This window comes from Denticeps clupeoides, chromosome 9, assembly GCF_900700375.1.
Source record: "Denticeps clupeoides chromosome 9, fDenClu1.1, whole genome shotgun sequence".
Lineage (NCBI taxonomy): Eukaryota > Metazoa > Chordata > Actinopteri > Clupeiformes > Denticipitidae > Denticeps > Denticeps clupeoides.
Genome location: NC_041715.1, coordinates 21,266,790 through 21,283,488, shown reverse-complemented (window position 1 = coordinate 21,283,488; position 16,699 = coordinate 21,266,790). Strand labels below are relative to the sequence as shown.

General features: G+C 41.6%; 1 long non-coding RNA gene across 1 annotated transcript in view; it reads left to right on the top strand.

Moving 5' to 3' along the window:
* LOC114796665 (uncharacterized) overlaps positions 1 to 8,789 on the top strand; it is a 40,348-nt gene extending 31,559 nt beyond the window's left edge. Inside the window, exon 2 of the long non-coding RNA XR_003750769.1 lies at positions 8,222 to 8,789. This is a non-coding gene — a long non-coding RNA (uncharacterized LOC114796665). The remainder of the gene's footprint in view (positions 1 to 8,221) is intronic.
* The last annotated feature ends 7,910 nt before the right edge of the window (positions 8,790 to 16,699 follow it).

Here is a 16,699-nt window from a genome sequence, read left to right as displayed (position 1 = left end):
TTGGGCTAACATTAGATCCATACCTGTGTACACAAACAGATCAACTGCCCCACACAAACTTGTACGCCAAAAAACTAAAAGCTGAATACTAATAACCACCCAAGCCTACACAAACTTCTCTCCACCGAACGTATACCTGAGGCCACAAACACAACAGCAAAATTGTAAATCCGGTCCTAAACATGCCTAACAAAAGTTACCTTAACCTATCTCGTCTTCGGAGGGTACCGATTGGAGGCAACTTTGAACGCCGAACGTCACCCCGATCAGACTCAAGCTGAGGCTGTCCGTGTGACGGCGTACCCCCACCCGGATTAGCTCCAAAAGAAAGAAAGAAAAAATAACAAAGCAAAATAACAAAAGTGGTGCTCTGCAGGGAGGGCATTGCCACAGCAAAGACCCCAAGAGACACCCTAACTTACCGGATATATGATTCTGCTCACAAACACCAAACCAAGGAAAAAAACATCCCGGACAAGCCCCCATTTGTCACGTTCCTAAGTCTAGGGGTCTCAGAAACGCAACAAGGGTGTGGAGAGGAGGAGGTCCACTGTAACACATGCAACCAAACAAACGATACAAACAGTGCTTTTATTTACAGTGTGCTAACAGGTTCAATAAGACAGAGGACTCAGGACAACATCAAAACAGCCTAAAGGAAGGGATGGGATAACAGCAGGGATAACTAAAACAACATTTACAACAACATTTATTTCTTATATAGCCCAAAATCACATACAGTATGTCTCAATGGGCTTTGACAGGCCCTACAGTTGACACCCCCTACACTTGACCATTCTGCACACAAGGAAAAACTCCACACAAAAAAAACTCTAGGAGAGAGAAAAAAAAGAAAGGAAGAATCCTTGGGAAGGAGTGATACAGAGAGGGACCCCCTTCCAGGGTAGAGTGAGCCTGCAAATGGTGTCAGTGCAGGGTTGGGGATGATATAATAATAAGTCCTACAGTTGTAGGGTTGGAGAAGTCCAGGATGTAGTCAGTGTCATGGTCTAGATTATGTGTCCATAATGGTCCATTTGAAGATCCCTATAGCTGTAGTTGTAACGGTGGTGGTGGCTGTGGTGACCCTCTGGTTCGTTTCATGGTATGTCCTTGTTAAGCAGTTGTCAGGAACCAGGGTTTATTTGCTGGTCTCTTCACTGGGGTCTGCCAGTAGTCTGGGTGCTTGATTTTGTGTCTCGGAGAAAAACAAACAGAAGCAGCGGCAGACGGTTGCACTGTACGACCGATACTGAAATATGTGGTTATAGTGGTATATTGGTGCTACAGTGGCCCGGTACCCTAACTAGGACAGCCTTACTAGAGTGAATTTAACTTTGTCTGTGTCGAACAGGGGGACTCTGTGATAAACTGGACTTTATAATTGACACTGTGTCAAAGTGAAGTTAAATGAGTGTCTAGGACTTTAGCAAAAAGCCAGAGAAAACAGATAGGTTTTGAGATTGGATTTAAACACTGAGACGGTGTCTGAGTCCCGGACACTGACAGGCAAGCTGTTCCACAACTGCGGAGCTTTATAGGAGAAGGATCTGCTCCCAGCTGTGACCTTCTGCACCTTTGGTACCAGTAGTGACCCCGCACCCATTGATCGAAGGGGGCGTGGCGGTTCGTAAAGAACCAAAAGTTCACTCAGGTACTGTGGGGCGAGACCATTTAGAGCTTTATAGGTTAAAAGTAGGATTTTGTAGTCAATCCTAAATTTGATGGGTAACCAGTGCAGTGATTGTAAGACTGGGGTGATGTGGTCAAATTTCCTGGTTCTGGTTAGAACTCTGGCTGCAGCATTCTGTACTAGCTGGAGTTTACTCATGCACCTACTAGAGCATCCAGACAATAATGTAATAAATGCATGGACCAACTTTTCTGCATCATGCATTGAAATGATATTTCTTATCTTCGCAATATTGCTAAGGTGAAAGAATGCTATCCTAGTGACATTATCTATGTGCGAATTGAATGAGAGACCTGCAATGATGACACCTATATCCCTCAACTCCTCCCACGAAGTCAACCTAAAAGGCACAGAACGCAAAAAACACAGCCAGACACACAGAACACGTGGGAGCATACGTCCAGGGACGTAACAATAGTAATTTCAGAAACACTTTGTTGGAAAAATTATTTCAGAGTATTATTTTAAAAAATGGCATGATTTGATTTTATTTGTTTTATATTATGCATAAATAAATGTAAGATTTTGGCAGTTTCATAGCAAGTACAGAAACCCCTGCAAGGCAGCAGGACCGGACAACATCCCTTTAGCTCACAACAATCACAAAAGTCTATGGTGAAATCCTGGAGGGACTGACTTACAACTGGGACTATGGTATAAACAGTATAAGATATAAATTCCGCCCTATCGGTCCTCATCCATGAAAATGTTGCAATCAAGTTGAATCAAATGTGCAAAACCACGCCTACTGGCACCACTAGACATTTGTTTTGGAAAGTGCACAAAACAACAGCAACCAAAAAAAAAAAAAACTAGTGCAACATCCATAATCTCAACAGGGTTTTGATTTAGGATTAGAAAAACAACTTGCAAAATATGCAAGATGACAGTGATTGCAAAAAGAGGTAACAAACAGGATGAGAAGAAGTCCTCTTTTTCCCATACGTGTACCCTATTTGAGAGGAATCCAGCCTGGATTTTGTGCTGCTTAATAGATCATGTCAAGGTCATCCTACACATGCCACTGGATTGGTTTTTGGACAGCTCAGCCTCAGACAGACCTCCAGAGCATTGCCAATTTGACTGCATGCACAATCAAAAATGTTTTATTCTTGATACCAACGGGAACAAACAAAACAAATCAAGCATAGACAATGGAAAACTGATTTGAGATTGAGACAATGGCGTCACCTCTGACTGAAATGTTTTCCAGTTTATAACTGGCCAACAGTAACAGCCTGCAATTGTAGTAGGATACAATCCTGTATATTATAGTGAAATCGTCAGAGCCACCATGTTTCTGCTCATGCATGAGACAGAATGTTACAACACTTCAGATATATCCTTCATCAAAGCTATTTATTCCAACTCACCAATTCACACTGCTCAGCAGACTGCACTACCTATTATGCTTTTAGAGTGGATAGTTAAGTGATGCTTACATGCAATGATATTTTAAAGATCAAAACACAAATACAGCATTTTTATCTGTAAATAATATTTGTGTACACTAAATTTTATGTACTATTATTTAATATGAAATCCTGGGCACTTCGCTCATATGCACAATTAATTATGGCAAATATGGCACTTGTTTAAGACTAAACTAGGAAGTGTAGAAATGTTTGAAGGTGAATTATTTAATACAGTTTTGGAAACAGAGGATGCCTGATGAGTGAAGAAGTGGGATGGGACCACTTTTCAAGAAAAGGGTGATGTACAGAGCTGCGGTAACTAGAGGGCAATAAATTGATCAGTCACAGCCTGAATTTATGCAAACGAGTGGTTTAAGCAATCTTACAAACAGAGGTGATAGTTTCATGCCAGGAAAGAGCATTACAGATATATAATGTTTGCTCTCAGGGTGTTGATTGAGAAGGACAGAGAAAGCAGCTGCATGGTCTTTGGGGAATTAGAGAAAGTGAAGTGATAGTCATTATGATGCATAGCATACAGTGACACAAAATGTGTCCTCTGCATTTAACCAATCAGGTTGTGTGGGCAGTGTATGGGTACCAAGATGGTATCTTGCTCAGTGGCACCTTGGTGGTTCATGATTTGAACCAAAACGGAGTGAACAGAAATACAAAAATACAAGGCTTTGTATGATATGTTTATATGGATTTATATGTTGTATAGCCCTTAAACTCCTACACTTTACTTTTTCCCTAATACAGGCAAAAGTCCGGGGTTTCTCAGAATCACGTTCATTGGCCAATCATTTGAGTCCTTCATTATGTTCCAAGCTTGACTGATGAGGTGTTTCTCGTAGAGCTGGGAGATGGTAGAAGTGGAACCCAGATGATGTGCTCTGCTGTGTTCACTATCCCATACCATACAATAATGTAGCAGCAGAGAACATTCTCAATGGTCCCTCGGTAGAATGATGTGAGGATGGGAGGAGGGAGGTTGGTCATCTTCTGTGGATGTGGCAGTATGCATTGATATATTGTTGTAATGTTGCGCGACTGTATGTCTGCCAGCCATGTTGCCATTCTCTGTAAAGATATGCCTTTAATTAGACTTTGTACGGGTGTGTGCAATGTATGAAAAATGACAAATCACATTTTCATGTACATCAACCTGTATGTGGAACGAGGGTGGTAGTAGCCAAGTGGGTAACACACTCGCCTATGAACCAGAAGACCCAGGTTCAAATCTCGCTTACTACCATTGTGTCCCTGAGCAAGACACTTAACCCTAAATTGCTCCAGGGGGACTGTCCCTGTAACTACTGATTGTAAGTCGCTCTGGATAAGGGTGTCTGATAAATGCTGTAAATGTAAATGTAAATGAACGACTTGGCATCTCAGGCATCTTTAATGCTGGGGTTGAACACAAACATTGTTTTCATCTGGTAAAGGCTTGTTTGTGTTTCTCTGTCCAGTGCAAAACGTGAATAGTTTTTTATCCCTTGCTGAGACCTTGCTGTTCCTCCGAAGTTGGGAATAAATTGGGAAAAGTCATTTGTGGTGCCGACTAATTTCTGAAATGCATTTAATGTGTGGACAGGGTTGCTCCGCAATGCACTTTTGACTATTTTCTGCTAGTGCCCGGTGGTTTTGTTTATTGTGTAACCAAGATATTGAAGCACCTTTGGTGCGATTTGTGCCTTTTTTGTTTAATTTAATCCTATTGTTTGAATTACGCGGTCTGCCTTCTGCAGATGCCTGTGTCCAACAGGGGTTTGAGGATATCAGCCATGGCTCGGGTAAAAAAATGTGGGACTGTTGTGGAGGCCACATGTCCCTCATCTCCAATTTATAGACGCTGGCTTGTAGCATTAAGCTGTTCCAATATGGCTGAAATGGTCCCCTTCTAGGCATCATCCCCAAGGCTTCTTTAAATCTAGCTGATTCATCACACATTAAGGTGCGGCTTACTGTAGTTACTGCATCTTCAGCACATCTGCAACATTTGCTGATTTTTGACTTTGTGTTATTAAAGAGCTGTGTTTATATTTTGTCTGTTGATTTTGATGGTAGAATTCATTCTTGGGTATTTATGTGTCATGCTAAAAAACGTCACTGTGGGAGGTCAACTGCAAGCCATTTATAAGAGCAATAACTAGTTAGTGTCCATAAAACATTCTTCATCCTCAATAGCAAATCAGCCCCAGACCATCACAGTACCAACACCATATTTTACTGTTGGTATGATTCTTTTTCAGAAATGCGGTGTTACTTTTAGGCCAAATGTAATTTTCCATAAAGTCTTGAGGTTTGATCAATCGATCTTTATTTATATGGTGCTTTCTACAATGTACATTGTCACAAAGTGCCTAACAAATAGAACAGTGCTCTAAGCCCCAGAGCAAGCCAGAGGCAACAGTGACAAGGAGAAAACCTTGAAACAAACCTAGAATCAACAAAGGGAAACCACCCTCTTCTGGTCAGCACTGGATTGCAATGAAAATGAAATGTAAAACAAAATGGAATGAGATGTAGTAAGAGCCTGTTGAGTGGAAGGACAAGTAGGGACTTAAAAAGTATAAAAATAGTCTTAAATTGTGAAAGAATACATATTGTGTTCACCCCATTGCTTATCACCAAGTGAAGAATATGAACATTCTTGTATATATAATACAGCCACCCTTGCCTTTTGTGTCGACACAGAGCCAATGACAGTGGAAAGCAAGGGAAAACATGAGTCCACCTTTCACCAATAGTCCACACAAAAGAGGCAGAGGGCGAATCTTGGAGAATGGAGTCAGATAAACAAGGTCATCACAGTTCTCTGATGGCCTCTCTTCGTCGCTGAAATCTCCATTGTTCTGGTGTCCATTTTTACATTGCTATTTTACATTTCTGGAGTCTGAAACCTTTTGAAATTGCATTATAACCTTCTCCAGACTGACAGAAAGTAACTGAGATCTATCTAATTTGTTCCTGAATTCCTTTGGATCTCAACAGGAGGCTTAGCTTTCCAGGTTCTTTTGATCTCTGTCAGGCAGGGCTTATTTATCAAATTCAATTTTTTTTGTCACATACACAGTCATACTCGATATGATATGCAGTGGAATGCTTTTAGTGACTGCTACAGACCAGATTATTGCAAATATTGCAAGTAAACAATGAACCAAAATGCAAAAATTGCAAACATAACCAAATATTACACCAAATCTTCCTGGTCCTGGTCCAGCACCGTTTGCTGTACATTGATTGAATGTCAGCCCTCTTGGTACAGATGATCCGTTCAGCTGATTGGACCACCCTCTGTAGGGCTCACCTGTCCTGATTGAGATGTTTCTCATCCGGATGCTCTCTATGATGCAAGAGTAGAAGTTCCTGAGCACCTCGGAGGGCAATCTAAAGTCTCTCATGCGTCTGAGGTGGTAGAAATGCTGCAGGGCCTTTTTCAGCATGGTGTTGATGTGACAGGACCATGATAGGTCCTGCGTGATGTGAACACCGAGGTAACGGAAGCTGTCCACTCTCTCCACTGGGCTCCTGTTGATGACAGGGGTCTGGTAGGTCCTCTCCTGCTTGGTACTAAAGTAGACTATTAACTCCTTTGTCTTGCTGACGTTCAGGTGGAGATTGTTCCTCTGGCACCAGTTCACCAGATTTCAAATCTCCTCCAGGTAGGCTGTCTCGTCGTTGTCAGAGATCAGGCCCTCCATGATGGTGTTGTCAGCAAACTTGATGATGGTGGTGTAGTTTGTATTGGCTGTACAGTCGTAGGTGTACAGAGAGTTCAGCAGGGGGCTCAAAACACAGCCCTGGGGGACTCCAGTGCTGAGAGTGATGGTGGCGGAGACATGCCTGCCCATCCTTACTGCCTGGGGTCTTCCCAGTTAGGAAGTTGGAGATCCATTTACAGAGAGATGAGCTGAGTCCCATGTACTTCAGCTTGGTGGTGAATGTGGAAGGGATTATCGTGTTAAATGTTGAACTGTAGTCAATGAAAAGCATAATAACATAGTTTCCCTTCCGAGTGTCCAGGTGGGTGAGTGTTGTGTGGAGGACATGAGAGATGCCGTTATCTGTGGATCGATTGGGAAGGTAGGCAAACTGCAGTGGGTCGAGTGTGTCTGGTAGTGAAGAAGTTATGAAGTCTCTGACCAGCCGTTCAAAGATCTTCATCACTACTGAGGTGAGGGCCACAGGGTGGTAGTTGTTGAGGGAGGCAGGATCGGGTTTCTTTGGGACTGGAACAATGATGGATTCCTTGAAGCATGTGGGGATCACCGACTCAGCTGATAGCTGGTCTGCGCAGGCTCTGAGGATTGTCCCCGAGATGCCGTCTGGTCCAGCTGCCTTCCTGGTGTTCACTCTCTTTAAGTCTCACGTCATGCTCTGTGATGATGAGCGCGTTCTCGGTGCTGGCAGAGTCTTCCTGTCTGCATCTGTTGGAGCCGCTAGCCGTAGCATCGCTACCGTAAGCGAGCAGCGAAACGAGCATAGAATATGTATAATTGTTTAGAATGTGTTTAGAATGTCTTTAAGGGATTTCTTAATTGAGAACAGGTGTGGTAGTAATCAGGCACATTAATGTAAATATTAAATGTTTACAGGAGTACCTCACATTAATGCAAGACTACTTGTGTGTTATGCATGCACAACTAGGGTCCTAATCACTCATGTCGAATAAGCAGAAACTGGGAATGATCAGTACTCAATTATCAGGTTAATCTGTGCAGCTGGGTGATAAGCAGTGCCTGACTGTGACACTGTCATGATCCATGATCATTATCCATTAACAACTGAGCCATTGGTAGTAATAATAATGCAGTAGAAAAAATGGGGTGTGAACAGGGTTAATTATCACTTCTTGTTAAATGTTCTGTTTTATCATGCTTCTTTATGAAAGTGAAAAGTGATGAAAACCTGCTGTGAGAAAAGTGAAAAAGGTAATGGCAAGGAGTATTAAAAATGACAGTGTATAATGTGTGTATTAAAGTGTATATGTAGACTTCAATTGTTAAATAATAGATATCATGTTCATCCCATTGCTTATCACGAAGTGAAGAATATGACTATTCCTCTGTATATAATACATCCACCCATGCCTTTTGTGTTGACATAGAGAGCCAATGAGAGTGGAAAGCAAGGGAAAACACGTCCACCTCTGTCACCAAGAGTCCACACAACAGAGAAAGAGGGCAAAAGTTGGAGAGGTTTCTTCCACTGGACACTGACATGTACCTTGGAAACCAAGCACCCTACAGGGCAGAGATACCAACCCTGATAATCAGCCAACTGCCACTTGTCTGCAGCTCTGTGGCCTGAAGGATCAGGAGATGTTCAGGAGATGTTCTCTTGACACCATGTGATTACTTATTCTATTTAGTGTTGCAGACATGTCATGTCCCATTTCCCGTGTGCCGTGCTGCAGTGTTTCACAATGACAATCACTTTCACAATTTTCTCACCTTACTATTCGTACTGAGCCCTGTGTCGTCCCAGTGAAACCTGACCCATGATTCTGGTGGTTTATCATTAAATAAAACTGAGAGATTTCTCCTGCATAAGTGTAGTAGTTCTGAAACACTAAGACTACAACTCTTAGGAGTCATTTTTTTGAGAATCTGATTGCAAGGATATGTAATTATGAAATCCAAATATGCCACATAAAAATAAAAACATTGACTGACTTTCTTCACAGTTCATCACAATTTTTTCATCACAAATACATTAGCATGGTAGGCTTAAAAAACACGTAATGTAGCAAAAAATGTTAAGTAAAAATCAGATTATGCAACCAATTTGTGGATAAAGAAGCAAAGTTTCATATGTAGCAAAAAGAGCAGAGACTAGAAGAATGTAGCATAACAACGCTTCACCCTCCTCGCCTTTTCTCGTTTTACGCTCTGCTCAGACAGACATAATTTCAGTTCCGTTGACAGACAGCGGAGTGGGCCATACCTCGGGTCAGACCTGTCAGACAGGCAGCCCACGCACAGTCATGTGCAAATTGCTTCATGGTGGCACTTGTCTGGAACTGGCTTCTCTCACCAGCTGTCTAATGGGATTGTTAAATGACCTAAATGATAAACTAAATTAATTTCATTTTCTGTGGTTGTCAGACATGTTTACACTCCTCTGAGCTACAATAAAACCCAGGAATGTTTCAAATAATTATTAAAACATAAGTCATTTTTGGAGCACTCGGAAATTTTGAGAAATATGCTTTTATTACTTTTCCCTAACAAAATTGGAAAGAGGAATAAACAATGCTATGTCCTCTAAAAATAAAGATGCCTGGTTGTACATGGTTGTATACTGCAATACTGCATGAACAAGTCTATGTTGAAGTGTGTGTGTGTGTGTGTGTGTGTGTGATATATATATATATATATATATATATATATATATATGTGTGTGTGTGTGTGTGTGTGTGTGTGTGTGTGTGTGTGTGTGTGTGTGTGTGACATTTTGCATATACACCCTGTGCAGTGTAACTGGTCTGTTATTGTGCTCGGTTTTAGAGACTAATAAAGCCAGACAGCACTCTGCTCCACCACCAGAAAATGGAGGAATAAGCCTCATTGCTGTCACTACCTTGCCTGTTCCATCAGCCACATTCCATACGAAAGTGCACCAGAGCTCTGGTGTAAATCAAGGTGGATGTCTGAGTAATGGGATTTTCTCAAGATCCCAGCAGCATCCTGTCAGAGTGCTGGAGCCTGTTGAGATGCAGTTGGAGGCAGGGTAGATTTTTCAGGGCAGATGTGACAACAAGTGGAAGCTGGATACAATTCCCTTCACTATACGCATCCTCAGCATCCCACACTATCCTCATGATGAAGGTGGTTCGTCATGACTTGTGTCTTCAGATATCAGTTAACAAATAACTAAATTCCACAATGTCAGAAAACATGTGAAACATGTCAATCAGTTCATAGGATGCAAATGCTTTTTCATTATAAAAGAATAAATGCCATATGCTTCCCAATTGTCATGATCCGGTCCGGAAGGGCTTAGTTTCACATAGTTTCACGTTTGTCCTGTGCCCTCTATATGTATGTTCACCATGGGGTCATTATTAGTGTTACCGGATGCACGTCCCGTGTTTCGACCATCATCAGTCTTGTCATCATCTCAGATCACCTGCCTCGCAATGCCAAACGGCTGTGACAGAATGACCCGACCAGATTTGACTGGAACGGCAGGCGCCTGCGGACATGTTCTACATACATCCACCATCCATCATGAATGCCAGATCAGTCATAATTTTTCATTCATCTCACCTCAATTTAGTACATTTACAGCATTTATCAGCGACTTACAATCAGTAGTTACAGAGACAGTTTTCCCTGGAGCCACTTAGTGTTAAGTGTCTTGCTCAGGGATGGTAGTAAGTGGGATTTGAACCTGGGTCTTCTGGTTCATAGGTGAGTGTGTTACCCACTAGGCTACTACCACCCTACTTTATCTTTCACTTTCATGTTCAAAAAGTGTATGAACTTCCTTCCCCCCTTTGTGGACTGCTTTGGCTGGCACGCTGGGTGTCGTGCCTAGGAGGGAGGGTACTATCATGATCCATTCCGAAAGGGGTTACCCCGGATCTGGACCGGAGTTTCATGTTTGTCATGTGTAATGTTTCCTAATCGTGTTCACCTGTGTCTGATGTACAAACCGGATTCCAAAAAAGTTGGGACACTAAACAAATTGTGAAAAAAAAAAAATGTATGCAAAGATGTGGAGATGGCAAATGTCAATATTTTATTTGTAATAGAACGTAGATGGTAGATCAATCTGAGTAAATGTGTTGTTTTAAAGGAAAAATATGTTGATTTATTGACGGTGTCAACAAATGCCCAAAAAGTTGGGACAAGTTGCAATAAGAGGCTGGAAAAAGTAAATTTGAGCATAATGGAGAGCTGGAAGACCAATTAACACTAATTAGGTCAATTGGCAACATGATTGAGTATAAAAAGAGCTTCTCAGAGTGGCAGTATCTCTCAGAAGCCAAGATGGGTAGAGGATCACCAATTCCCACAATGCTGCACAGAAAGATAGTGGAGCAATATCAGAAAGGTGTTACCCAGCAAAAAATTGAAAATAATTTGCATCTATCTTCATAACATCATCTCTGTGGGTCAAGGCCGTAAAACCATACTGGATGTCTGTGATCTCCGGGCCCTTAAACGATACTGCACCACAACCAGGAATACTACTGTAAAGGAAAATCTACTGTAAAGCATTGTCAGTGAACACAATCCACCATGCCATCCACCGTTGCCAGCTGAAACTCTGCAGTGCAAGGTAGAAGCCATTTCTAAGCAAGAGCCACAAGCTCAGGTGTTTTCACTGGGCCAGGGATCATTTAAAATGGAGTGTGGCAAAATGGAAGACTGTTCTGTGGTCAGACGAGTCACGATTCGAAGTTGTTTTTGGAAATCTGGGACGCCATGTCATCCAGACCAAAGAGGACAAGGACAATCCAAGTTGTTATCAATGCTCAGTTCAGAAGCCTGCATATCTCATGGTATGGGGTTCTATGAGTGCATGTGGCATATGCAGCTTGCATGTCTGGAAAGGCACCATCAATGCAGAAAAATATATTCAGGTTCTAGAACAACATATGCTCCCATCCAGACGTCATCTCTTTCAGGGAAGACCATGCATTTTTCAACAGGATAATGCCAGACCACATTCTGCATACATCACAACATCATGGCTGTATAGGAGAAGGATCCGGGTTCTGAAATGGCCAGTCTGTAGTCCAGATCTTTCACCTATAGAGAACATTTGGCACATCATAAAGAGGAAGGTGCAACAAAGAAATCCCAATACGATTGAACAGTTAGAGGCCTGTATTAGCAAGAATAGGAGAGCATTCCTATTTCTAAACTTGAGAAACTGGTCCCCTCGATCCCCAGATGTCTGTTGAGTGTTGTAAGAAGGGGAGATGCCACACAGTGGTGAAAATGGCCTAGTCCCAACTTTGTTGACACCATGAAATTCTGAATGAACATATTTTTCCCTTAAAATGATACATTTTCTCAGTTTAAACTTTTGGTCCATGTTCTATTCTGAATAAAATATTAGAAGTTGGCACCTCTACATCATTGCATTCAGTTTTTATTCACGATTTGTATAGTGTCCCAAATTTTTTGGAATCTGGTTTGTATAAAGCTGCCCTGTTCTTGTCTGTCCTTATTTTCAGATTTTTCTGCATTCTCTAATACCCTTCCCTGTTTAGTAAAGGAATGATCTCATCTGAACTTAGGACAGAAACTTGACATATTAAATAATTGAAAAGATAATGTGCTATGTGGTTTTCATAATAAATTGAGCATTTGTTGCCCTGCCATGATCATTAAGCTCATTGTCCAGTCTTCTGGGATGGTACATTTTATAGGGTAGTGAAGCATTTAAGTCAAGAATCCTAAGAATCCTAACAATCCAACAAAAAAGCTTATCCTTGTGTTATGTACCCTTTTGAATTTCTTGCCACCTCAGAAGATCCATGAGAACCAGGAAAGGTAATCTGTCCCACAGACTATTATTACCAAATAGTCACAAGAACAAAGAACAGGTGACTGACCCCCACAGACCAATATCACCAAATGGTCACAAGATCAAGAGAGTGAGATCTCTCCCACTGACTCTTCACCCCGAGAATGGGGCTTTCCCACTCTCACTTCCGGGGGAAGCAGAAGCATTCCTTTGGTTTGAGTACAATATATATGGATGTATCATGACAATAAATGCATGTTTAGATTTATTCTCATTGGTTCAATGTCCCCTGTCACATAAATTAAACATATTTAAGATATATTTTAATGCTAAACCAAAATCATAGCAACATCAAAGATCTCCAACACTTGCTGTGGTCGTCTCGTGATTGATTTTCTATCATTCTATCTTGTTTTGGACAATTAAGTCTAGCACCCCTAGCCCAACCAGGGATACGCTCCCTGGGTTCCCTCTGAACCTCAGTTTTTAACTAGTAAAACTATTGTTAAATTTTGGATGTGCAAATTTTCTGCCACCACTTACCAATAAGGAAAACCACTAAATTCACAAATGAACACACCACAAGTATTCTAACACACACAAAGAATTTACTAAATATATTTACATATAACATTAATGATTAAAACATGAACAATTAGATAAAAAAATATTTCACGCAACAAATATATAACAACTCAAAAGTAAAGTCCTCAAAATCTCAAAAGGCAAAGTCAATAGTTAAACTAACCCAGGTACCCCACACTATTCGTTGCAAGCCTGAGTCGCTGCTCGGGTGCGTGGTAGCCGAAACATAAAATGGCTGGTTGAAAAATACCAGGTACCTCCTTAATCCGTCATCCGCTGAATGGCACAAAGGATCGGTCCTGGTGTCTACCAGACACCGCGTTGGCCTAATATTGCTAGAAATGATGTTCTGATGATGTGTTGATGTGTTTCACAGTGTTAGACATGTAAAATTTTGATGAAAAAGTGTCTAATTGGTCCTACTTATTATCTCAGTGACAATTAAAGACATATATGCAAAAGCTTTACTTGACAGTAGATCTCAATTTAGCTTACTTTACCGCTTATTTTACAACAAGTATCTGAAGTAATGCCATTAACTCCAATTGACTGTTTGGAGATATGGGGCCTTAGTGTTAAAGACTATCCCTATGATGATCTGTCTGAAGCTTGAGTTTAATAGTGATTAAATGGGACTGTATGGTTTGCTAGAGCCAAACCTATGTTATCTCCAGGTGGCACTGCCACTGCGATTGGCATCCCTAAGTTTCATGGTTGTCATTCCACTCCCAGTCCTTGTTGATAACGCAGAGCACGTAGCGTCTCCTGGTGAGCTGACCATGTTACCCACTCTCAAGAAGGGTAACGAGATGAGTAAACGACGCATCATGAGGAACATGTTGACGCATGCAGTGACCCTGAAACGTGGAATGCCCATAGCACATCTTTGTTCTGTGGATGTTGTGAGAGATGTTCCAGTGAATAATTGTAGCTTTGGTGAGCTGACTGTTGATTCATTTAACTTCAGTGATTCTTTGATAACTAAAAAGTGGAGAGAACAGTTGTGCAAGTGGATGCTGGACAGAAAGGAAGTTTTCTATAAGAGTGAGTTTGATGTTGGACGTGCGAAAAACACAGAACACAATATGAGTGACAGAGAGTGCTCCAGACGTCTCTCTCCAGGAGATGTGGCAGATGTGAGGAAAGTGGTCTGCTTAAAACAGGTATCATCTCTGAGTCAAGAAGTCCTTATGCTTCACCCATAGTGGTGGTGTAGAAAAAAGACAGCATCATTCCAGACCAGTATACTGTACCACGCATTGAAGATGCCCTTACCTGTCTGAATGAAAGCTAGTGGTTCAGTGTGCTGGATCTGAGAAGTGATTATTACCAGATAACTTTCTGAAAAAGAAAAGACTGCATTCATTTGTTCAGCTGTTTTTTACCAGTTTTAAAGGATGCCCCAAGGAACATCTGGTGCGGCTGCCAACTTCCAGCATGCAATGGTGTAGATGGTAGGTGACATGAATCTTCTGGAGGTTTATTTAGATCTCATTGTTTTCAGAAGGACACTTGACATATTCAGAGCCGGAAGAGATTGTGGGCCAATGGAGAGAGAAGAGACCACGCGGTAGCTGCGTTCAGGGTTTTGCCGCAATTAATTTGGGAAATGATTAAGGTGTTTTGCTTTAGAAGAGACGTCAGGTGCACATGTACATGTCTTCATGATTCTATAGTTTAAAACAGGTTTTCCTGCAGGGATGTGTGTAATGTGGGGTGAATTGGCCTGCCCGGGAAAAGTTTGCTGGCTTTCTGGTGGAGTAGCAGGACCTGCGGAGGAGAGCGTGCATGGTGGAAGCCAGAATGAATGGATGGCACGGATCTGAGCTGCATGGGACTGCTGCGGCCTAGGACAACACCAGGAACTTGGACTTCTGACGCGTAAGGACAATGCAAGGACTGCTGCGACAGAAGGATTCTTTTGTTGATGGCAGAAGAGCAGCGGTTCATGGGTACAGTATTAGAGGAATTTGTGAGTAGACACAACACGTTTACGGTCCACAATTTCCAGCTCTAATAAACATGCCAACGACAGAAAGGTACCTAGACAGTGGAACATTTGAACCTGGGTATTTTATTTTCCTTTTAATTTATTGTTTGAACTGTTATGTGGTGTGGTTGAATAGTTACCATTGTACCTATGATTTTTAATGTGTTATATTTTCATTTGAATTGTGCTCCGATTTTATTGGGATTATTTGGGATGTTAGATGAGGATTGAATTAGATTATAAATCAGTGCAAGGGAGGTAAATTACATACGGTTATACCATTCCAGCCTCAAGCACAGTGTACGAGATCATAACCCTAGAGTTTTGTAACTTCCCATTAGACTCCTCCATTATAGGTTATATATATATATATATATATGTGACAGTGGCATAAGGTCCAGGGAATTCTTGTATTAAAAGTCAGTTTAGTGGGAGGATTACACATATGTTGGATTGTCCAATCATGTTGCTAATATAGTTAAGTGATTGTCATTGTGTTACACTGCAGCACAGCACACAGTGAACACAACAAAATGTGTCTTCTGATTTTAACCCATAACCCTTAGTGAGCAGTGGGCAGTCATGAAAGGCACCTGGGGAGCAGTGGGTGGGGGCCAGTGCTTTGCTCAGTGGCTCCTAAGTGGCACCTTAGCAGCTCGGGATTCAAACAGGCAACCTTCTGATTACTGGGCCGCTTCCTTTTTTTTTAAATTAATGATTCTACTGAGCCGCTGAATATGGTGCTTTATTACCTCCACTATTGTCTGTGTTTTTTTTGTAGAAATAAAATGCAGTTTCCCAGAATTCAATTCAAATGAAAAATCATTGTTAAAAGCCTTTTTTTTTTCTTTGATGTTTTACCTTGTTTTCCATTCTGTGCTCTTGTGCCCATAACTGGGCCCAGTTTAATTAGTTGGAGGACAATGGAGTCATAGTTTGCATCTATTTGTCTGCTCTGCACAATATATCAACCCGGTGCAGATCAAACCCCATGCTACTTCAAAATAATTAGATGAGTTCCTTCTACAGCTGATAATAATAATGTGAATAATGTGCAGCACAGCATACGGTGCACACAGTGAAATGGGACCTCTGCATTTAACCCATCACCCTTAGTGAGCAGTGGGCAGCCATGACAGGTGCCCGGGGAGCAGTGTGTGGGGACGGTACTTTGCTCAGTGGCACCTCAGTGACACCTTTGTCAGATCGGGATTCGAACCTGCAACCTTCTGATTACATGGCCACTTCCGTAATTGCTAGGCCACCACTGCCCCTGTGAGGTAACATTAGGAAGCACTCGCCACTATAAATACCTCTATTCATGTAAATTCCTCCAGCAGCTCACTGCCTGCTTTAAAACAATTTAACAGGGCAGCTTTATACAATCATATACAGGTGAGGACAATCAGGAAATTTGGAAACACAGGACAAACATGAAACTCCGTGTCCTGATCTGATGAATTATGTTTAGATCATGAATGTTGTTTACCTGTGGAAGAGATGCAGTGGAGGCAATGTGCTGTT